This window comes from Euprymna scolopes, chromosome 7, assembly GCF_053919585.1.
Source record: "Euprymna scolopes isolate OS-2025 chromosome 7, ASM5391958v1, whole genome shotgun sequence".
NCBI classification, from domain to species: domain Eukaryota; kingdom Metazoa; phylum Mollusca; class Cephalopoda; order Sepiida; family Sepiolidae; genus Euprymna; species Euprymna scolopes.
In genome coordinates this window covers 107940368-107965400 of record NC_136488.1, presented here as the reverse complement: position 1 = coordinate 107965400, position 25033 = coordinate 107940368, and positions in this window count along the sequence as shown.

Here is a 25033-nt window from a genome sequence, read left to right as displayed (position 1 = left end):
AAATAAAAATCTTTAAACGTGCTACGATATCTTTTTATTAAATTGTTTTTGGTGACAGCACAGGTAGCAATAATAACAATACTCAAATCATCTCTACAAAACTAACAATAACAATAAAGCCCGGTCTGTATTCTTCAGAAGACTCGTTAATGTTGTTTATTTTTAGTATATATATATATATATATATATATATATATATATATATATATATATATATATATATATATATGAAAGGGAAAGTGTGTGTGTGTGTGTGTGTGTGTGTGTGTGTGCATTTCCCTACACAATAACTCTGTCAATTTTTAGTCTACAAACTCAGAATTTGATATACAGGGTACTGAGATTCGGGAACATCTTTGTAATCGATTTTCAGCAAGAAATTTTGCTGTTAAGGGTCAAAGTTCAACGATTAAAAGTTTAAAAAATTTACCTTTTTTTTTCTCAACATACACCTTCAAACACCTGACCAACGCCGGACTGAAATACTAGTATATCTATAAAAGTGAAAGTGTCTGTCCGTCTGTCTGTGTGTATGTCTGTGTATATTTCCCTACACAATAACTCTTACAATTTTCAGTCCACAGGCTCGAACTTTTATATACAGGGTATTGAGATTTGGAAAAATATTTGTAATCCATTTTCGGCCAAATATTTGGCTGTTAAGGGGTCAAAGTTCAACGATTTGACCTTTGAGAACTCTATCAAACTCCTCCGACAATTTTAGGTCTAAACACTTGAAATTTTAGATATAGTTCCCTTGGGCATGGATCTAACTTAAAAACTTTATTTGAACTCAAAAGAATGAACGTTAAGAGGTCATAATAGGGGTCAAAGTTTGACCTCTGCGGTCCCTTCCAAATTACTCATACAATTTCTGGTCTAAACATTTGAAATTTTATATGAAGAGTATTCAGATATAGGGCAAGCGTTTTAATCGGTTTGGGGCGAAAATTTGAGCTACTAATATATAAATGTATGTATGTATGTATGTTTGCATGTCTGCCTAAAACTTTCGACAGAGGCGACAGATTTTCACAAGATCAGTATCGTTTTGAAGGTCGACCCTTCAGACAACAAATACCGAAAAATTGGCTAAAAGTATTAATTTCTTCACCCTCAACTGGGCACTTTTCTACAAGGAGGGGTCGCTTTTTCACCGATATTTTTGAAAGTCATCCCCTCTTTTCAATTTTCCAGCCTTAATTAAAACCTACGTCACTTCTAGTTTGGCGGTGGTCCTAACAGCAAAGACGTTTTTTCCCTGTTCTTTTCCTCCTTCGCGATACGGGTTCGAGCCTGCCTTCACACTAACACCTTATTTTTGCTCAACACACGCCTCCAAACACCCGGGAAACGCCGGGCGCCTATGCTAGTATATATATATATATATATATATATATATATATATATATATATATATATATATAGTAAGTTATGAAATATATATGGCGATTAAGCTACACTGAATATTCCGCGTTTCATCCACTCTTGGACTCTTCAGGCTTATGCACGAATTTTGTGGTTATCTGTCGTTTTTATATACGCACCTTCTATTGAGATTTTAGTTAGCCAATCAGCTTTCTAGTATCCACCGCGCCCTTCCTATCAGCCAATGAACATGCACTTACTGGACAAAGGCCTATTTGACTTCTGGTTGACCTGTTCCTTTGTGTGTGCTCTATTTAACCTGGATATCTAGTTTCTGGACCTGTTTTAAATCTAGGATAGGGTTTTTTTTTTGCTTTTTATGTTAGCTTATATATATATATATATATATATATATATATATATATATATATATATATATATATATACATACATACATACATATATGTGTGATAGTTTATGTATATTCATGTTTATTTAATTTATTTATTTGTTTATTTTCTATTGTTTTTGTTAGTTTTAAAATTATTTTATATCGCTATCCTAGCGTAAATTTTATCCTGTGAACACAGTTGTTCGCTATTTCTCTTCTACAGTTTAATAGATATTGGGGTTCTTTAAAGTACAGGATAGCAAATTTTTCATGAAAACATAATCTACATGGGTCGTCTAGGTCTCTACATGTGGTAGCTTGTCTTATTATCTTCCATTCGACTACCAGCAAATGTCCGCTTTCCTTGGGTTCCCAGTATTTATTTGCTAGCGTTGTTTTCATACGGTGTTTTTTATTGTTGAATGTACTTTTCTGGTCATAATATCCAGTTTTGAAATCTAAGGAAGTCATACCTACGTAATATTTCTTGTTATTTGAGTTTTCTTTCGCAAATATTGTGGTCTGGTAAACTACCCTTTTGGTTAGACATTTATTTTGAAGTGAGCAAAATGTGCGGTGTCTACAGTTGCATTTATCTTGTTCGTTATTAGTATTTTTATTTCTATTTCTAGTATGGTTGTTGTTGTCCGGGGTTGGTTTATTATTATTATTATTATTATTTCTGCTAGTGTTAGTTATTTTTGTCATGGTGTCTACTTTTTTATTGTTTATTTTGTTGTTGTTTACATTGTTTTTATTTAATATTTTGTTATTATGTACTTTAATTATTATCTCTAAATTTTTTAGCAGCTGTAGGATAACTTTAAGGTATTTTCATTGAAAATTTTGTGTAAGGGGTTGGTTGCGGGAAAGTGTTTTCAATAAAATCTAGAAATTTCTTGCCAAGTTTTGTTTTTAACATTTGATTGTATGAGGCAGTATACCAAATTAGTTCTTTTTCTTCTATTTTTAATTTTATTATAGTTATTGGTGTTTTGTTGCTTATATTTGATATCGATATTTTTGTATCCACTATTTTTTAGGGCTGTTTCATAGATATTGGTTGACCTGTTAAATGCATTTTCATCGCTGGAGTTATTGCTGAGTCTACTTACGATCGAGTTAGGAATCTGTTTTATAATTGACTAGCGAGGGGTACCCGGCGTTGCCCGGGTGTTTGTAGGTGTGTGTGAAAAAAAAACGAAGAAAAACAGGTGTCCGAGAAAAAAAACGAAGCCTTGACAACGCGCAGTTGGAAAATAGTAAAGTGTGAAAAAAACAGGTGCGCGTTTTTGATTGACGTGACGGCGATAGGTATTCATCAGTTAGCATTTTGTGTGGGACAGTTTTTAATGAGGTCAATAAATCGGTTTGTTTGTTTTTAAAAAATCCGCTCCCTGTTTATTAGGGGGGGGCGTCTGATATGACGAAGTCGACATTGATCAAACGTTACTTAGCTCTCCAGAGACCACTGGCTTTCGGCCAGTGGGTATTTATTTGCAAATTAGGCACAAGGCCGATTTTTAATGTGAGGAGTGAAGGGAGGGGGAAGGGAAAAAGGGGACCAGCTCCCGAGAGGTGGGAAATGGGAGCTGGTTAAAGGTCAGGCATGTGGGGTTGCCCCCACATCTGGTCTTTGCTAGTCATAGCTGGTCTTTGCTAGTCATAGCTTGCAGCATCTGTCGGAACAGATACTACACTTTGATCTTGTCGCCCGGGCCCCGGAGGGCGCGCAGGCCAGTCTAGCCTTCGGCCAGTGATTAGAGTCGAATTTCGCTTTTTGTTTATACCGAAAACCGAATGTAACGCGTGCCGATGCGGGAAATGTCGAATAATTAACGTTTGAAAGTCAATAAAATTAAATAGACAGGCGAGCTCCGTTGTTAAGTGTGAGATATTACAATTTATAGATGATATAAAAAGTTTTAAGAAGTTGTGAAACGAGCGAGCGCTTCTCTGAAAGAAGCCTTTTGTGGACATCGAGGAAAAGTGTACATACATACATACATACATACATACATGCATTTTCGCTTTTATATGTATAGATGGTGGGTGACGAACTAAAAGAAAAGTCCTGGTGATTGATGGGATAGGCAGTAGATATTTTTGAGTTAGCAAAAGTTACGTCTGTGAAAGTCAGCAAATTTTTTGAGTTAGCAAAATTTTGTCTGTGAAAGTCAGGAAATTTTGAAATCGAATAAAAGTGATGGTTATATTTCGGAAACATGCATCAGTTATTGGCTAGAAACGTAGTCATATTGGAATTATATATATGCAGCGCCTGTGTGAGAACTCGTCTTCATTTTATTAATGTAGTCGATAACATGGCAAGTGATGAAACGTTTGGAACCCTATTAAGATTCACGCTACTTTTTTGGTCTTTTGTTGTTACTGATGATGATGATGATGATAATGATGATGATGATGATGAATTCATGTTATCGACTTAGGCCCTGATACAATTATTATTAGGAATTATAACCCGTCATTTTAAGTGACAATAACCAGTAGTGCTTTCTAGAACCTAAGTGATAATCAGTCTCGCTTAATTTTTAGCACTCTCAATCATCATTTAAAATAACTTTTCGTTATCTCAGCAGCCGATTACCATTGAATTTTCATTGTTAATGTTCGTTAGTCTTCTCTGGAATTTGAGTTCTAGTAGAGATCTGCATAGTCCTATCCTTCCTCGATTTTTCTATTGCCCTTAAGCATTTTATGTGGTGCCAGCAAAGTGTGTGTGTGTGTGTGTGTGTGTGTGTGTGTGTGTGTGTGTGTGTGTGTGTTATATTTTGGGGGGAACGTCAGTTTAATGGGATTTCTGGCAGTTTCTGTTCTCTGTTCCCTGCTCACCACCACCACCACTACTATCATCATCATCATCATCATCATCATCTCTATTATTAATTCTAAAATAATAGCGCTCTTATACTATATAAATTAAATACTAATTATGATGAATTGGCGAACAAGCATCGTCAACACTTGCAATCACAAGTTTTTTCTTTCCTGTCTGTGTTCAGTTTCCTAATATTAAATTATACCAACCGAGTGAATTTTACGGAGGAAGAAAGAAAAAATAGAAAGCTATGTCAACTCGTGGCTGGAGAACAGAACAACCTGTTCAGTTTCGTTGTTTATCAGTTTTTTCTATTAATTGCTGAAACATCACCGAATAGCAGAATAGCTACGGAGATACAGTATAATGAATCAACTAAAAAAGCTTGAAAAATGAGTTAATGCTTAGACACTAGGGACGGGCAACGAAAGTGAAAGTTATTTTTTTTATTCAAAAGATTAATATTCCTTATTTAAAAAAGAAAAAAGAAAATTATCAAAATCATCAGAGAATTATCAAATATTTTCAATATTTATCAAAAAGATTCGAAAAGTTAACTTAAATATCCCTTAATTTGCCATACCAAACGTTGATTCTTACTAATTTTCAGTAATTATACTAATTTTCATTAGTTATACTAATGCAATAATAACGTATTACGTATTGCCTCTATGACATATCCAGCAACTTGGGTACAATTTTTTTTTTTATTAATCAGTTAAATACCTTCTAGGGGGCTTGATTGTTTGAGATTTCATCTGTGGATTCTATCTAAGAGAACCTCATGCCTTAATATTTTTGCAACTCTGTGTTCTCCTGAAACTGATTGCGAGTTTGAAGATTAAGATTGAGAGAATTGGCTTTAGATCACAGCATTTCATAGTAATGTTTCTTGCTTTTGCAGTGTGTTTCCATTTCTTTGCTATTTAGGGTCCGATTTAATATTATGTTTTGAATTCTTTTACACAAACGATGAAATTTGATGGGAATAAATCTATTTGTAACTTCAATCTCTCGCTATCGATTCGCAATTGACCTTTTTTTCAGTTTTTGATATCATTGCAATGTAATCAATCGATGATAAAAAGATGATACTCTGCTGTTCTTTTTGTTTACTGTATGTGGATGACTATACATATATACTAGTATGGGTGCCCGGCGTTGCTCGGGTGTTTGGTGTGTGTTGATCAAAAAAAAAATCTGGTAGTAGGAAGGCAGTCTCGAACCCGTACGGCGAAGGAGGAAAGAACGTGAAAAAAGTGACGTCTTTGCTGTTACGACCACCGCAAAACCGGAAGTCATGTAGGTTTTAATTAAGGCTAGACAATCGAAAAGCGGGGATGACTTTCAAAAATATCGATGAAAAAAGCGACAACCCCCTGTAGAAAAGTGCCCAGTGGAGGGTGAAGAAATTAATGTTTAATTTTTCAGTATTTGTCGTCTGAAGGGTCGACCTTCAAAACGATACTGATCTTGTGAAAATCCGTCGCCTCTGTTGAAAGTTTTAGGCAGCCATGCAAACATACATACATACATTTATATATTGGTAGCTCAAATTTTCGACCCAAACCGATTAAAACGCTTGCCCTATCTCTGAATACCCTTTATGTAAAATTTCAAATGTTTAGACCAGAAATTGTATGAGTAATTTGGTAGAGACCGCAGAGGTCAATGCTTTTTTAACTTTGACCTCTATTATGACCCCTCAAATGGACTCAAATCATGTTATTATGTTGGATCCATGTCTAAGGAAACTATATCTAAAATTTCAATTGTTTCTACCCAAAATTGTGGAAGAGTTTGGTAGAGTTCTCAAAGATCAAATCGTTGAACTTTGACCCCTTAAAAGCCAAATATTTGGCCGAAAATGGATTACAAAGATTTTCCCAAATCTCAATACCCTGTATATCAAATTCGAGTCTGTGAACTGAAAATTGTAAGAGTTATTGTGTAGGGAAATATATACACACACACACACACACACACACACACACGTTCACTTTTATAGATATACTAACATGGGTGCCCGGCGTTGCCCGGGTGTGTGGAGGTGTATGGTGAGCAAAAAAAAAAAAAAAAGATCAATTTTTTTAACTTTGACCCCTACTATGACCCCTTAATATTTATTGTTTTGGGCTCAAACTAAGTCAGATCCATGCCCAATGAACCTATATCTAAAATTTCAAGTGCATAGACCCAAAATTGTCGGAGGAGTTCGGTAGAGTTCTCAAAGATCAAATCGTTGAACTTTGATCCTTTAACAGCCAAATTTCTGGCCGAAAACCGATCACATCGATTTTCTCAAATCTCAGTACCCTGTATATCAAATTTCGAGCCTGTAAACTAAAAATTGTCAGAGTTATTGCGTAGAGAAATGTAGATAGACACACAGACAGACACACAGACAAGCAGACACGTTCACTTTTATAGATATATAGATTATCAGATATTATTGCGATTAAGCCTTTGCTAATCGACCCTGAATTTAAATTTGTATAATAATTACTCCGCCTTTTCTTTTGATTATTTTAGTTATTATTAATACTAGCATTTCGGCCCGGCGTTGCCCGGGCGTTTGATGTGTCTGTTGAACAAAAAAAAAATGGGGAAGTAGGAAGGCAGGCTCGAACTCGTACCGCAAAGGAGGAAAAGAACGGGGTAAAAACCTAACGTCTATGCTGTTACGATCATCAAATCATCATATATATAAAATGTATATATATATATATATATATATATATATATATATATATATATATATATATATATATATATATATATCAAATTTCGAGTCTGTAGATTAAAAATTGACAGAGTTATTGCGTAGAGAAATGTACACAGATACACAGACACACAGATACACAGACACGTTCACTTTTATAGATATATAGACTAGCATGGGCGCCCGGCGTTGCTCGGGTGTTTGGATGTGTATGTTGAACAAAAAAAAAAGTGGTAGTAGGAAGGAAGGCTCGAACTCGTACTGCAAAGGAGGAAAAGAACAGGGTAAAACCTAACGTTTATGCTGTTACGACCATCGCCAAACCGGAAGCGACATTTTTTTTAATTAAGGCTACATGATCTAAAGGAGAGGATAACTTTAAAAAATATCGGCGAAAAAAAGTGCCCCCCCCCCTGTAGAAAAGTGCCTAGTTGAAGGGGAAGATCTTAATGTTTTTAGCCAATTTTTCGATATTTGTCGAACTTTAAAACAATACTGATCTTGGTAAAATCTGTCACCTCTATTGGAAGTTTAAGGCAGACATGCAAACAGACATACATACATACATTTATATATTGGTAACTAAAAATTTTCGACCCAAACTTATGAAAAAGCTTGCCTTATCTCTGAATACCCTTTATGTAAAATTTCAAATATTTAGACCAGAAATTGCCTGAGTAATTTGGAAGAGATCGCAGAGGTCAATTTTTTTAAAACTGTGACCCCTATTATGACCCCTTAAAATATATTGTTTGGGGCTCAGATCAAGTTATTAAGTAAGATCCATGTCCAAGGAACCTATATCTAAAATCTCAAGTGCATAGACCCAAAATTGTCGGAGGAGTTTGGTAGAGTTCTCAAAGGTCAAATCGTTGAACTTTGACACCTTAATCGCCATATGTCTGGCCAAAACCCGATCACATCGATTTTTCCAAATCTCAGTAACCTGTATATCAAATTTCGAGTCTGTAGACTGAAAATTGACAGAGTTATTGCGTAGGGAAATGTACACAGACACACAGATACACAGACACGTTCACTTTTATAGATATACTAGCATTTCAGCCCGGCGTTGCCCGGGTATTTGGATGTGTATGTTGGGCAAAAAAAAAAAAGTGGTAGTAGGAAGGCAGGCTTGAACCCATACCGCAAAGGAGGAAAAGAATGGGGTAAAACCTAATGTTTATGCTGTTACGACCACCGCCAAACTGGAAGCGACATTTTTTAAAATTAAGGCTAGACAATCTAAAGGAGAGGATAAATTTAAAAAATATCGGCGAAAAAAGTGCCCCCCCTCCTGTAGAAAAGTGCCTAATCGCCAAATTTCTGAGCAAGAACCGATCACATCGATTTTCCCAAATCTCAGTAACCTGCATATCAAATTTCGAGTCTGTAGATTAAAAATTGACAGAGTTAGTGCCCAGGGAAATGTACACAGACACACAGATACACAGATGCACAGACACGCAGACACTTTCACTTTTATTTGTAGATAGATTAAGTTTTTGATTTTTTTACTCATAAAATGCATACGTGGTTACTAAAGCGAGTATTACAGGGTGACTCAAAGAAAACGGGCCCAACTCTAATTAGGCCTCGTTTCTTAATATTTTGTCCGAACAAAATTTAACACAGTGTATTCTTTGTCCCAGTTCCCACTCGGGTCTTGGTGTACTCACGGTCGTTGATTCTGCCATGTCCTGTAAAATAAGGGCAATCGGTGAATAAATAATGGAGATATCAGGGTTTTTTGGGGTCACCCTGTATTTTTTAGACAAGCGTTTCATTAAAAGACTAAACGAAAAACCGATTTTTGATTTCAACAGTACTTAAATAAAAATTAAATTCAAAGGAAATTTTAAAAAAAGACTAAAATATTTGTATTATGTTATGAACTAAGAAAAACCATAAGGAAATTCTTACTTTACATATATTATTATATGAAATTTAAGATCGTAGGATAAAAAATCTTCATATTTTACTCATAAGAAATTGTCGATTGAAGTCACCTTAATTTCATGTTGTTTCTCGGGAAATGACGAGCGAATTAAGGAGAAAAAAAGAAAGCAAAGAGGAAAATAAAATGAACCCAAACCAAAACGAACAGTTAATCAAAATCGCTTCACCAAAAATTTTGCCTGAAAACAAAATAAAAGCATGAAATAAAAAGGGGGGGAGTAAAGAATAAAATATAAAGGTCTTGTTCCAAAACGAAGAAGAGATTTTATTTACAATAAAGTTAGTTGCAAATTTTTCCCTTTGCGGGCATTAAATTCAAATTCAAAGCACGCCAAGATAACAATATGTAATGAAAAAAATAACGCTGGTTCTTATAATGAAGACGTCGTATCCATGAACGAATATAATATAATTCAAAAAGTAGTTCCTAATCCCTCTCTCATAAGCAATAAATTTTAGGAACGTACTCACAAATTGATGCCCGTCAGGCTTGTGCCTTTTTCTCTTTTTCTCATTTTAAAGTCCTTTAAAAATTTCTCTCCTTTCATTTATGTGTAAACCGTAGACACGTAAAATAAATTCTTTTTAAAAAATTACACTCCTTCCAAATACGTGCAAACCGTAGCCACGTAAAATAAAGTCTTCAGAAGTTCACTTTCAGCGTGTCCAGGTATTCTTGCCGGGTTAATATTCTTTGGAGGACGCTCGTCAAAATTCCTTGTCTGCGCCGGACAATGAATCCATGTCCAATATCCTCGTCGCCGGAATTAAGAAAGAGGTTGAATTTCGTGCTGGGCTCGTGACGTCATCAAGGAGCTAGCATTTCTCTTTTCTTCAAATTAAAGGGAGTTTCGTACAAACCCAACATATCTAGGGTTATAATTATGATTCGGTTCTGGGGTTCGGAAGGAGTGAGTCACTCTCTCGACAACAGCATGTTTCTGCCCTCTTCTTTTCCAACTGACCACACCTGGCCTCTCGCCACCAATGTCACACCGCACAATCCGAACGTCAGCAATACGAAATTCTTTTCGTTCACGACTCTTTTCTCTCTCCTCCCCCAGGGAATTTTTCCCAGCTTTTATATCCTCCTATCTAGAAAAAAAAGGAAGAGACAGGGGGGAAAAATAGCTTCTTCCATCATGCTCTGCATTCCCAAGATGCTCTTTGCGTATACAAATGCGCTGGTCATCCTTTCCTTTTTCTTTCCCAAAGAGCGATGCAGATATGCCCGTACGTTTCTTGTTTTTCTTCTTTTCTAACCATATACCTCACATGCCCCCCTGATCTTTGAGATCAATAAGACACTTCATAATCGTTCATCCAAGCAGGTCTCCTCTCATGTTGAGGCCTCTGGTGGACAACTTCTTGGGTGTTGACATTTTCAGGTTCACTACAGACATTCTCGTCTAGTTGTAAAGAACCACAATGTGGGGCTAAGTCGAATTGGGGTGCATTATTAGCTTCTTGGTGGATATCGACTTCCTCCTCTTCACTGCCATCACTGTGCACCGGCAGGGTTACACGACGCAGGTTTAGGGTATGCCGGGGAACGCCATTCACCATTATGTTGTTCTTTGACTGCATTCCCGTTATGACCCCCCTCCCCCAGCGAGTGGTACATTTTGTCTTGGGGCTTTACCCACACCTCCTCGCCCACTTTAATGGTAGCTTCCTCATCCTCAATTCCTACCGTTTTGTTGCACGGATGCCGCCACTTATATGCAAAGATGGCTCTATGAGGCACAGTTGTCTCATCTTGTCTGGTTTTCGGTGAAATGTTGTACCAAAACACCACCTCCATGGGTGAAATGTTGCTTTTTTCCGCAGTAGCCTTGAAGGTGCTATGATTCCTCTCCACTATCCCATTGCCACATGGCCGATATGCTGCCCTAAAAAATTGCCTAACTCCCCACCTATCACACACCTCTTTAAAGGCTTCTGATCGGAAAGTGTGGGCATTGTCCATTAACAGTTCCTCAACCAGCCCTCTTTCCAAAAATATTTCTTCGATGACCCCTCCGATCGCCCATGCAGCTTCTGCCCTGATCGAGAGATATGACAAACTTCCCCGGTCCACAGTCGACCATCGACAGATACAGCTTATGGCGATAATCGGCCACATCAATGGCGAATCGCTTCCAGTCCTCTGCAATGTGTAAATCTCCTGCTTCGTGTCTGGATGGTCCAGGGTCTATCGATTGGCACTCCTGACAGGGCTCCACTTTCCCTGACCTCTTTCTCGGTGGTTTCCGGGTAAACCTCTCTTGCCAGGAATAACGTCCGTTCTTGACCAAAGTGGTGCATTTCATGTAACTTTTTAACTTCCTCCCCTGCACAGCATACTGAGGAAACCTTTCTCTCTTGCAGCCAGCCCTTCCTTACCCGTGTCATCAAATCTTTTTTGATGGGATCAGCACTACAGATACCTTAAACTGGAATTCCTCTATCAAATCTGCAAGTGCTCCAAGCCTGCGCTTGATCAGCATTTCTGCAGCCCCTCTGGTCCTAACTCTCTTATCGCCAGTCACTGCTGACCTGATCCATGAAACTACTGTTGCTGAATAGGAATTGATTTCAATCGTTTTCAATCCCCACTTCAGGGCCAGATTGATTCCTTTCATAGCGGCCTTCAGTTCGGCTACGTTGATATGGGAATAGTCGTTTTTCTTCCTTAACCACGCCGCATCTTCCACAGTTACGCCTCCCATCTCTAATATGACGCCCAATGCCAGACTGCTGGCATCACACCAAATCACACTCGCGTCTCCGCCACTGATGTACCATTCCCCCTTTACTGGGTCTTCTTTCATCACTCTCGCAATGATTTCTTGTAGCATGTTCGTGACCTCCTTCATCACATGGCCCTCCCAGCCATCAGTGCCCGTTTGTCATTTAATAAAGCTGCACGTTATCCTGAGCCAGCCAGCAATTGGATAGTGTCCACCAGTCTCCCGCAGACTGAAAAGAGTTCTCGTTTTGTCAGGTCGATTCCGATTTCGGGTATTGCATTCCCTCGTCTAAAGATAAGGCTTTTTTTGCCATCTCGGCATAGTTTCAACCCCAACGCTGCTCCTCCATCCAGGGACTCCACCGGTTTTGCAGTCAACCCATACCTCGTGACATGGCCTCTCACATTCTCTGCTGTCACCTCTGCTTCCTCCACGAGAATGTCGTCAATGTACGAACTAGTGGCCTTGTCCACTGTACAGTCTTTACTCAGCACCGTCTTAAACACGCCAGTCATAATTTTTGGGGCTGAGCTCAGCCCAAAGCCTAACCTTGTCAGGCAATACAACTTCCCCTTGTACCAGACCAATTGATGTTTCCAGAGATTTTCATCTACATGGACCTGGAGATAAGCCGACTTCAGGTCGATAATCTTAGTGGCCTGCTCCATCCTCCTCCACTTCCTCATCACCTCTTCGCATACATCAATCCCCTTTCCAGTGTGGCAGGCTATGTATCTGTTTAATTCTCTGAAATCCAGTACCGGTCTAACTTTATTCTTTGTGGGTTGAACAACCACCAGTAATGGTAACACTCCTTTTTCTTCCCCTGTCCACAATTTCAGAATTCCCTCCTTTATCCACCTCTCCACTTCTTCCTCGAATCCTTTTCTTATTTCTCCTCGCAGTGTTTTCTCGTAGCAGCTTACTTTGTTTCGTAGTTCCTGAGACCCGGAGATCCATTTCCATTCCACCGTCCACCTCTCACCATCGAACCTTGCTAAGAAATCCTCATTCTCGATGCAGCAAACCTCTGGTTTTTGTGTTCTGATATTTCTTATCACCTTCCACTCCTGCCATTCCTACTGCGCCGAGGCGTCCAAAAGTTACTTGGCCCCCTCTCAACGTAGTGCCTCCCCCCAGTTGGTTGATCGCACTTACACCTAAAACCACATCAGCATCACCAACCAGACGATCCAACACCAGGGCTCGTAGTCCAATAGGCACACCTTGCACCAGTACTTCTGCTGTTGTCTCTCCCAGGCATTTCACCTCCCTGCCATCCACTCCATGATCTAGCGACATTCTTCATTACCAACGTCGTGGTGCAGCCTGAGTCAACAAGGGCCATGGCTCTCTTCCCATTGACTACTACCGGTAACTGAGGCAACGTTTCGTTGTGCGCCATTTCCACATAGAAAGAGGAACCACTGGCGCAATGGCTCCCTTCACTCGTTTCCCTGGTCCCATGCAGCAAGCAATAGCGGCTAATGTGTCCCACTCATTCACATCAGTAGCAGATAACCCCCGGTCTCGGCTCTTCGCAGTCCTTGAGCAAGTGAGGACTCTGGCACTGGAAGCACTTAATGGTAGGCCTCTCCTCCTGTCGCCTCGCTGCCTGTCTCTTGTCATTCAAGTGGGGCCTCATGCACTTATTTCCACTCACAACTGCAGCCACGATTGGGCCCTTGACATTCTTGACTAGGACTGGCGTGGACCAAAAGATCGTCCACTTCCATCGTATATTAGGGATGATAAGATGCAACTGAGGGTCGCAAGTATTTAATGAAATAGGGGATGACAAGCTGCTGATGATCGTCGCTAGCATTTAATGAAATAGGAGATGACAAGATGCTGATGATTGTCGGAAGTATTAAATGAAATAGGGGGTGACAAGACGCTGATGATTGTCGCAAGCATTTAATGAAACACGGTATGACAAGATGCTTATGATTGTCGAAAGCATTAAATGAAATAGGAAATTTCGATATGCAAATGATTGTCGCAAGCATTTAATGAAATGGGGGATGACAAGATGCTGATGATTGTCGCAAGCATTTAATGAAATAGTGGATGACGAGGCGTTGATGATTGTGGCTACAATTTAATGAAATAGGAGATGACAATATGCTGATGATTGGCGCAAGCATTTAATAAAATAGGGGATGACAAGATACTGATGATTGTCGCAAGCATTTAATGAAAGAAGGGATGACAAGGTGCTAATGACTGTCGCAAGCATTTAATGAAATAGGGGATGACACGATAATGATGTTTGTCCTAAGAATTTAATGAAATGGAGCAAGATTTTGATTAAATAGGCGATGACAAGATACTGATGATTGTAAGGAAATTGGGGTACAAGATGCGTATGATTGTTGCAAGTTTTTAATGAAATAGGGGATGACAACATCCTGATGATTGTAATAAGCATTTATTGAAATAGGTGATGACGCGATGCTGATGATTGTCTAAGCATTTAATGAAATAGAGGATGACAAGATGTTGATGATTGTCTCAATGATTTAAGGAAATAGGTGATGACACGATACTGATGATTGTCCTAAGCATTTAATGAACTAGGGGATGGTAAGATGCTGATGATTGTCCTAAGCATTTAATGAAATAGAGGATTACAAGATGCTGATTATTGTCGCAAGCATTTATAAAAAATACTGGATGACAAGATGATGATGATTGTCGCACGCCTTTAATGAAATATGGGATTAAATGATGCTGATGATTGTCGCAAGCATTTAATGAAATAGAGGATGACAATATTCTGATATATTGTCGCAAACAGGAGGCCTTTTTTTGGACCTGTGGACAAATGAGCATATTACCAACATATGCCCTTCAAATATCAACAGAATTTCAACATATTACCAACATATGCCCTTCAAATATCAACAGAATTTCAACATATTACCAACATATGCCCTTCAAATATCAACAGAATTTCAACATATTACCAACATATGCCCTTCAAATATCAACAGAATTTCAACATATAACCAACATATGCCCTTCAAATATCAACAGAATTTCAACATATAACCAACATATGCCCTTCAAATATCAACAGAATTTCAACATATTACCAACATATGCCCTTCAAATATCAACAGAATTTCAACATATAACCATAATGATAATGATACAGCATTCCGCAGCAGGGTTTTCGAGAACTTTCTGAGCAAATGGAAGTCTGACTGCACTTTTGTAGTATGTATGTCTCTTCAATGGCATTGTGGAGCACTGTCATTGGAATGTGAAGAAAATTGAGGCAAGGACACACTGTTCCTAACGGAAGCAGTATATTGTTACAATGTTACCCTTAAGGACGATGTGTCGCCACTGTCTGTTCCAGCTAACCTGATGCATTGCTACCACGTTTGAATGAAGGGCATAGATGCACTGTCTCTAGGAAAACTCAAACAGCAGCAGAATAGATACAATGTGAGTGATCATGTCTGGGCTAACTGGGATAGCTTCCGTACATTTATATCTGATCTACCCCTACATTCCATGTTTAAAACAGATGTAGCCTCTATAGTATCAGACCTGACCGAATGGTTAATTGTAGGCATATTCATACCATTCAAAAAATTCCAACAAAAATCTAACAGCCAGCCATGATTCTCCCCAAAATGTGCTGCTGCCATCGCATACAGAAATCACTTTTCATAACTACCAACGTAATAGATGCACTGAGACTAAAGCTGCTTTAAAGACTGCCAGCAAGCACTGTAAAAGAGTAATAAAAAATGCAAGAGAGCTATACTCTCAGTCCGTTAACTCCAAAGTAGCTGAGCAATGACTTGGTTCCCACCAGTTTTGGCAAAAAGCAAACAGGATCCTTAACAGGTGTGCGTTCTATCCCAACCATCATCAATGGACCTGAGGTCATCTTGTCAGCATCAGACAAGGCCAAACTATTTGCCAAGAACTTTGCAGCTAATTCTACCCTATGCGACCAAGGCCATCAACTCCTCGTATTTCCTCCTATGACATGCTATGCAACATTCAAATATCTGTGCATGAGGTCGCCAAGCTAATCAAGAACCTTGATTCCAGTAAAGCACCTGGCCCTGACGGCATTCCAATTATAGTGTTGAAAAAGCTTCAACCAGAACTTGCCCCCATACTTGCAAAACACTTTGGGAGAAGTGCTTCCCAACACCCTGGAAACCCTCATCAGTATGCCCTGTATTTAAGAATTCAGGTAATAAGTCGTTTCCCTCTCAGTACAGACCAATAAGTCTCCTGTGTGTCATAAGTAAGTTGCTGGAATACACATTAAATAGAGAAGTAGTCAACCACCTCTTGTATAGTTTTCCGTATTTGTATGAAATCTCATATAAAGGGTTTTTTGACAAGAGACTTTCGGTCTTTATTAGTGTTGTCTTCCCTTTGTCAACCAATTTTTTTCACAAATTTGAAACAATAACGATAAAATAGAGATTAACTCATGCAATACAAAAATATTTACGGAGCCAGTAATTTTTTCTTTTCCAAACAACAACCAACATGCTTGAGGATGGTCGAAGGACAATCCAACCGAAACGTTGAACAAATAACACTCAAGATGAGAACAATAGTCTGATCGATACAATTAATATAAACAATCAGCCGTCATCTAAAAAATTCAGAACTTTAAAAAATTTTCTTTTTTTCTCATTTTAAGTAGATTAACGCAAACACAGCAAAGTGATAATTCAGAATGTGTCATCAATTTATTTCTGTTGTTTTTAATAGAATTATGACTATTATTATTATTTGTATTCACTACAAGTTGTCTATCATCAGGTTATCATCAAAGATTCCTCTCTGATAACAACCTATGGTGTTCCCTGGATTCTAAATGACAAGTTCCCCAAGATTTTTTTTTTTTTTTTACATAGGCGTCACCACTTATCAAGGCCGATAGGCCACTCAAGGATAAGGGTTAAAGAGTGTGGAGTAGTCAAAAGGACAATATAGTAATCGATAGTAATGGAAGTTCGGTAAATGTATTAACTTAAGTGGAACGGCTCATCAGAAACTTGTTCACGTTGGACTTGAAGACAACCATATTATAGACAGCTGGAAAGCAGGAAAACGGAAGACAATTCCACAGGCGTGCAGTTCTAAGAAAGAAGCTTTGATCATGGAATCTATGTTTAGGTTTAGGCACAGATAAAGAGTGGGGAAAATTATTGATAGTGCTTTCAGCTAGTCTAGTGCTTCTTGTGAAAGTTTGGCGAGGGGGGACCATAGATTGAAGCTCAGTCGAACACTTTCCATGAAAATAACGATAAAGCAGCATCTCTTCTGTGAGATAGACGTTGCAGCGAAGAAAAAGGACATCTTCCACCAGGTCACAAAGTCTATTTTGAACCCTATCAAGGCAGGACAAGTCTTTTCTAGCAGCTCCTGCCCATATGTGGCAACAGTATTCCATCTTTGGACGTATCTGGCTCTTATATAGATAGAGAATTGCATCAGCAGTGAGATATCTACTGGATCAATAGAAGGATCCCACCATTTTTCCAGCGGCCTTGGCAACAGATTTGATGTACATATTCCATTTAAGATCAGGAGTAAAAGTCAAGCCCAGAAGCCTGTCAAAACTTGAGGCCTCCCCAAGACGAGAGCCATTCATTTTAATTGATGCCAGATGGGGATCAGAACGTTGATGATGTAAAGATAGAAGCTTGGTTTTAGATACATTAAAAGTAACCAGCCACTCCTTTCCCCATTGTACAACGTGATCAAGATCAGAGGAGAGAGAATCGGAGAGAACTTGATCGTTTACTGTCTTAGATGTGCTACCATAGATGGTAGTATCGTCAGCAAAAATGTCTACGAATGATGTAAGGATATGATTTGGAAGATCATTAATGTAGATCAGGAAAAGAGTTGGGCCCAGGATGGACCCTGGAGGGACTCCAGCATTTATACTGTGAGCTTCTGATTTTTGCCCATCAACTACTACTCTTATGAACCTATCAGAGAGAAATGATTTAATAATTGAGAAAACATTTCCAGCTATACCATAGCTGAAGATCTTGTAAACCTTTATGCCATACCCTATCAAAGGCCTTTGATATGTCAAGAGCAATTGCCCTAGAAAGGTTGCCTCTGTTGAGAGATTTGCTAATCCTATGAGATATAACCGCAAACACATCTGTTGTAAGTCTAGCAGAACGGAAACCATATTGTGTGTCATAAAGAAGGTTATTTTTGCTGAGATGGTTGATTACTTCTCTATTTAACACAGATTCCAGCAACTTACTCATGACGCACAGGAGACTTATTGGCCTGTACAGAGAGGGGGATGAACGATCACCTGAATTCTTAAATACAGGGCATACTGATGAGATTTTCTAGGGTGATGGGAAGCAATTCTCCTTAAGACAACGTTTAAACAGTTTTGTAAGTATGGGTGCTAGTTCTGGTTGAAGTTTTTTGAGTACTATAATTGGAATACCGTCAGGGCCGGTTACTTTACTGAAATCAAGGTTTTTGATTAGCTTGGCAACATCATGTACAGATATTTGTATATCACATAGTGTGTTTTCTGATACAGGAGGAAATATTGGAGGTTGGTGGCCTTGGTTGCAAAGGGTAGAATTGGCTGCACAGTTCTTGGCAAAGAGTTTGGCTTTGTCTGATGCTGACGAGATTAACTCAGGTCCATTGATGTTAGTTGGGATAGAGCACACGCTTCTGTTCAGGATTCTGTTTGCAATTTGCCAAAACTGGTGGGAACCAAGCCGCTTCTCAGCTACTTTGGAGTTAACGGACTTAGCATACAACTCTCTTGTGTTCTTTATTACTTTCTTACAATGGTTGCTGGCAGTCCTGAAAGCGGCTTTAGTTTCAATACATCTATTACGTTGGAAGCAGTGGAAAAAGTGATTTCTGTGCGCAATAGCAGCAGCACATTCTAGAGAAAACCATGGCTGGCTGTTAGGTTTTTGCTGGAACTTTTTCGAGGGTATGAAATTTTCTATACCTACAATTAACCATTCCGTCAGGTCTGATACTATAGACGACACATCCTTTTTAAACATGGAACGCAGAGGAAGATCCAATATAAATGTACGGAAACTATCCCAGCCAGCCATAGTGTATCGATATACTGTACGATGGAGAGGTACGTCTGAGGGCTTATTACATTTCATTTTTATCTTAATTGATATAACTGAGTGGTCGGAAGATCCAAGAGGAGACAGAACGGAAACTGAACATAGTTCATGGCAAGTTGTGAGAAAAAGGTCTAGGAGACTTGCATACTGGCCGTCATTGTCGGGCATACGGGTGGGTTTGTGAACAATCTGAGTGAGGTTATAAGCAATGGAGAAATCATGACAGAATCTCCCCTCATAATCTGTCTTTTTTGAGTGGGTCAACCATTCCACATTGTGGACATTGAAGTCTCCACATACGTGAATGTTAGCTGAAGGATATGCTGGTAGAACTTGGTAAATTTTCTCAGATATGCTTTTAAAGATAGTAACTCCGCTGTTATGGGGGCGATAGAGAGTAAATATAAATGCCGTAGTGTGAGCTACTGCTACTCGGAAGCACATATAGGGGAAGTTAGGATCTTCTCTGGAGATGTTCCTTACCACATGGAAAGCCATCTTTTATATATTCCATGCCCATGGTGATCTCTACTTCTTTCAATAACCTTTGCAAATATGCATTATGGTAACAACCATTTAGCATTGATTTCTCACTGATAACGGCCATAGTCCTTCATTAGAATTTGGGTGCCAATAAGCCTCCAAAAGATATCAGACCACTTTGCACTCATCCAGTGAAGGTTTAATTAGTTCTTTCTCTCCTCGATCTTTCCATCCGCCCTGGCCCTTCACAGTTCTGTGTATTTGCTTTGCTTCTCTGTCTCCTATGGTTTGCTGGAACTATGAAATCTACGACATGGTAGGACTTTTCCTTCTTGTTAGCTATTATGACATCAGGTTTTCTTGCTTGGATAGGTTTCTTTGTTTGTACATCCATGCCCCATAGGATTATGTGATTTTAATTTTCAAGTACTGTTGCCAGATTGTTTTTGTACCATTTGTCTGGATTTTAAAGAAACAGTTGTTTGCATTGTTCCGAGAGCACTGCCTGCTTCACTTGACCGTATCTATTCTTATATTATTTATGAGCTAATTTATTGCATTGACTTACTATGTAATTTATCATTTTGTCGCTTTGTCCCCAGAGTCTGTATTTGCTATTTTATTACGTCTTGTCGATTCTTTCTTTGATATTGTTTGTTCTAATAGTGTTGGTTCTAATAGTGTTGGTTCTAATAGTGTTGATTCTAATAGTGTTGGTTCTAATAGTGTTGGTTCTAATAGTGTTGATTCTAATAGTGTTGGTTCTATTAGTGTTAGTTCTAATAGTGTTGATTCTAATAGTGTTGATTCTAATAGTGTTGGTTCTAATAGTGTTATTTCTTATAGTGTTGGTTCTACTAGTGTTAGTTCTAACAGTGTTGATTCTAATAGTGTTGGTTCTAATAGTGTTGATTCTAATAGTGTTGATTCTAATAGTGTTGATTCTAATAGTGTTAGTTCTAATAGTGTTGATTCTAATAGTGTTGATTCTAATAGTGTGGATTCAAAAAGTGTTGGTTCTAATAGTGTTGATTCTAATAGTGTTGGTTCTTATAGTGTTAGTTCTAATAGTGTTGATTCTAATAGTGTTGATTCTTATAGTGTTAGTTCTAATAGTGTGGATTCTAATAGTGTTGGTTCTAATAGAGTTGGTTCTAATAGTGTTGGTTCTAATAGTGTTGATTCTAATAGTGTTGGTTCTAATAGTGTTGGTTCTTATAGTGTTAGTTTTAATAGTGTTGATTCTAATAGTGTTGGTTCTAATATTGTTGCTTCTTATAGTGTTGGTTCTAATAGTGTTAGTTCTAATAGTGTTGATTCTAATAGTGTTGGTTCTAATAGTGTTGGTTCTTATAGTGTTGATTCTAATAGTGTTGATTCTAATAGTGTTGATTCTAATAGTGTTGGTTCTTATAGTGTTGGTTCTAATAGTGTTGATTCTAATAGTGTTGGTTCTAATAGTGTTGATTCTAATAGTGTTGATTCTAATAGTGTTGGTTCTAATAGTGTTGGTTCTAATAGTGTTGATTCTAATAGTGTTGATTCTAATAGTGTTGGTTCTAATAGTGTTGATTCTAATAGTGTTGGTTCTAATAGTGTTGGTTCTAATAGTGTTAGTTCTTATAGTGTTGGTTCTTATAGTGTTGGTTCTAATAGTGTTGATTCTAATAGTGTTGATTCTAATAGTGTTGATTCTAATAGTGTTGGTTCTTATAGTGTTGATTCTGATAGTGTTGGTTCTAATAGTGTTATTTCTAATAGTGCTGATTCTAATAGTGTTGGTTCTAATAGTGTTGGTTCTAATAGTGTTGATTCTAATAATGTTGATTCTAATAGTGTTGGTTCTAATAGTGTTGATTCCAATAGTGTTGATTCTAATAGTGTTGATTCTTATAGTGTTGGTTCTAATAGTGTTGGTTCTAATAGTGTTGGTTCTTATAGTGTTAGTTCTAATAGTGTTGATTCTAATAGTGTTGATTCTAATAGTGTTGGTTCTAATAGTGTTGGTTCTTATAGTGTTGGTTCTTATAGTGTTGGTTCTTATAGTGTTAGTTCTTATAGTGTTGATTCTAATAGTGTTGGTTCTAATAGTGTTGATTCTAATAGTGTTAGTTCTAATAGTGTTGATTCTAATAGTGTTCATTCTAATAGTGTTGGTTCTAATAGTGTTGGTTCTTATAGTGTTAATTCTTATAGTGTTGATTCTAATAGTGTTGGTTCTAATAGTGTTGGTTCTTATAGTGTTGGTTCTAATAGTGTTGATTCTAGTAGTGTTAGTTCTAATAGTGTTGGTTCTTATAGTGTTGGTTCTTATAGTGTTGGTTCTTATAGTGTTGATTCTAATAGTGTTGATTCTAATAGTGTTGATTCTAATAGTGTTGGTTCTTATAGTGTTGGTTCTAATAGTTTTGATTCCAATAGTGTTGGTTCTAATAGTGTTGATTCTAATAGTGTTGGTTCTAATAATGTTGGTTCTAATAGTGTTGGTTCTAATAGTGTTGGTTCTTATAGTGTTAGTTCTAATAGTGTTGATTCTAATAGTGTTTATTCTAATAGTGTTGGTTCTAATAGTGTTGGTTCTTATAGTGTTAGTTCTAATAGTGTTGATTCTAATAGTGTTATTTCTAATAGTGTTGATTCTAATAGTGTTGTTTCTTATAGTGTTAATTCTTATAGTGTTGGTTCTTATAGTGTTAGTTCTTATAGTGTTGATTCTAATAGTGTTGGTTCTAATAGTGTTGATTCTAATAGTGTTGGTTCTAATAGTGTTGATTCTAATAGTGTTGATTCTAATAGTGTTGGTTCTAATAGTGTTATTTCTTATAGTGTTGGTTCTACTAGTGTTAGTTCTAATAGTGTTGATTCTAATAGTGTTGGTTCTAATAGTGTTGATTCTAATAGTGTTGATTCTAATAGTGTTGATTCTAATAGTGTTAGTTCTAATAGTGTTGATTCTAATAGTGTTGATTCTAATAGTGTGGATTCAAAAAGTGTTGGTTCTAATAGTGTTGATTCTAATAGTGTTGGTTCTTATAGTGTTAGTTCTAATAGTGTTGATTCTAATAGTGTTGATTCTTATAGTGTTAGTTCTAATAGTGTGGATTCTAATAGTGTTGGTTCTAATAGAGTTGGTTCTAATAGTGTTGGTTCTAATAGTGTTGATTCTAATAGTGTTGGTTCTAATAGTGTTGGTTCTTATAGTGTTAGTTTTAATAGTGTTGATTCTAATAGTGTTGGTTCTAATATTGCTGCTTCTTATAGTGTTGGTTCTAATAGTGTTAGTTCTAATAGTGTTGATTCTAATAGTGTTGGTTCTAATAGTGTTGGTTCTTATAGTGTTGATTCTAATAGTGTTGATTCTAATAGTGTTGATTCTAATAGTGTTGGTTCTTATAGTGTTGGTTCTAATAGTGTTGATTCTAATAGTGTTGGTTCTAATAGTGTTGATTCTAATAGTGTTGATTCTAATAGTGTTGGTTCTAATAGTGTTGATTCTAATAGTGTTGGTTCTAATAGTGTTGGTTCTAATAATGTTAGTTCTTATAGTGTTGGTTCAAATAGTGTTAGTTCTAATAGTGTTGATTCTAATAGTGTGGATTCAAAAAGTGTTGGTTCTAATAGTGTTGATTCTAATAGTGTTGGTTCTTATAGTGTTAGTTCTAATAGTGTTGATTCTAATAGTGTTGATTCTTATAGTGTTAGTTCTAATAGTGTGGATTCTAATAGTGTTGGTTCTAATAGAGTTGGTTCTAATAGTGTTGGTTCTAATAGTGTTGATTCTAATAGTGTTGGTTCTAATAGTGTTGGTTCTTATAGTGTTAGTTTTAATAGTGTTGATTCTAATAGTGTTGGTTCTAATATTGTTGCTTCTTATAGTGTTGGTTCTAATAGTGTTAGTTCTAATAGTGTTGATTCTAATAGTGTTGGTTCTAATAGTGTTGGTTCTTATAGTGTTGATTCTAATAGTGTTGATTCTAATAGTGTTGATTCTAATAGTGTTGGTTTTTATAGTGTTGGTTCTAATAGTGTTGATTCTAATAGTGTTGGTTCTAATAGTGTTGATTCTAATAGTGTTGGTTCTAATAGTGTTGGTTCTAATAGTGTTGATTCTAATAGTGTTGATTCTAATAGTGTTGGTTCTAATAGTGTTGATTCTAATAGTGTTGGTTCTAATAGTGTTGGTTCTAATAGTGTTGGTTCTAATAGTGTTAGTTCTAATATTGTTGGTTCTAATAGTGTTAGTTCTTATAGTGTTGATTCTTATAGTGTTGGTTCTAATAGTGTTGATTCTAATAGTGTTGATTCTAATAGTGTTGATTCTAATAGTGTTGGTTCTTATAGTGTTGGTTCTAATAGTGTTATTTCTAATAGTGCTGATTCTAATAGTGTTGGTTCTAATAGTGTTAGTTCTAATAGTGTTGATTCTAATAATGTTGATTCTAATAGTGTTGGTTCTAATAGTGTTGATTCCAATAGTGTTGATTCTAATAGTGTTGATTCTAATAGTGTTGGTTCTAATAGTGTTGGTTCTAATAGTGTTGGTTCTTATAGTGTTAGTTCTAATAGTGTTGATTCTAATAGTGTTGATTCTAATAGTGTTGGTTCTAATAGTGTTAGTTCTTATAGTGTTAGTTCTAATAGTGTTGATTCTAATAGTGTTATTTCTAATAGTGTTGATTCTAATAGTGTTGTTTCTTATAGTGTTGTTTCTTATAGTGTTGGTTCTTATAGTGTTTGTTCTTATAGTGTTGATTCTAATAGTGTTGGTTCTAATAGTGTTGATTCTAATAGTGTTAGTTCTAATAGTGTTGATTCTAATAGTGTTCATTCTAATAGTGTTGGTTCTTATAGTGTTAATTCTTATAGTGTTGATTCTAATAGTGTTGGTTCTAATAGTGTTGGTTCTAATAGTGTTGGTTCTTATAGTGTTGGTTCTAATAGTGTTGATTCTAGTAGTGTTGGTTCTAATAGTGTTGGTTCTTATAGTGTTGGTTCTTATAGTGTTGGTTCTTATAGTGTTGATTCTAATAGTGTTGATTCTAATAGTGTTGATTCTAATAGTGTTGGTTCTTATAGTGTTGGTTCTAATAGTGTTGATTCCAATAGTGTTGCTTCTAATAGTGTTGATTCTAATAGTGTTGGTTCTAATAATGTGGGTTCTAATAGTGTTGGTTCTAATAGTGTTGGTTCTTATAGTGTTAGTTCTAATAGTGTTGATTCTAATAGTGTTGATTCTAATAGTGTTGGTTCTAATAGTGTTGGTTCTTATAGTGTTAGTTCTAATAGTGTTATTTCTAATAGTGTTGATTCTAATAGTGTTGTTTCTTATAGTGTTAATTCTTATAGTGTTGGTTCTTATAGTGTTAGTTCTTATAGTGTTGATTCTAATAGTGTTGGTTCTAATAGTGT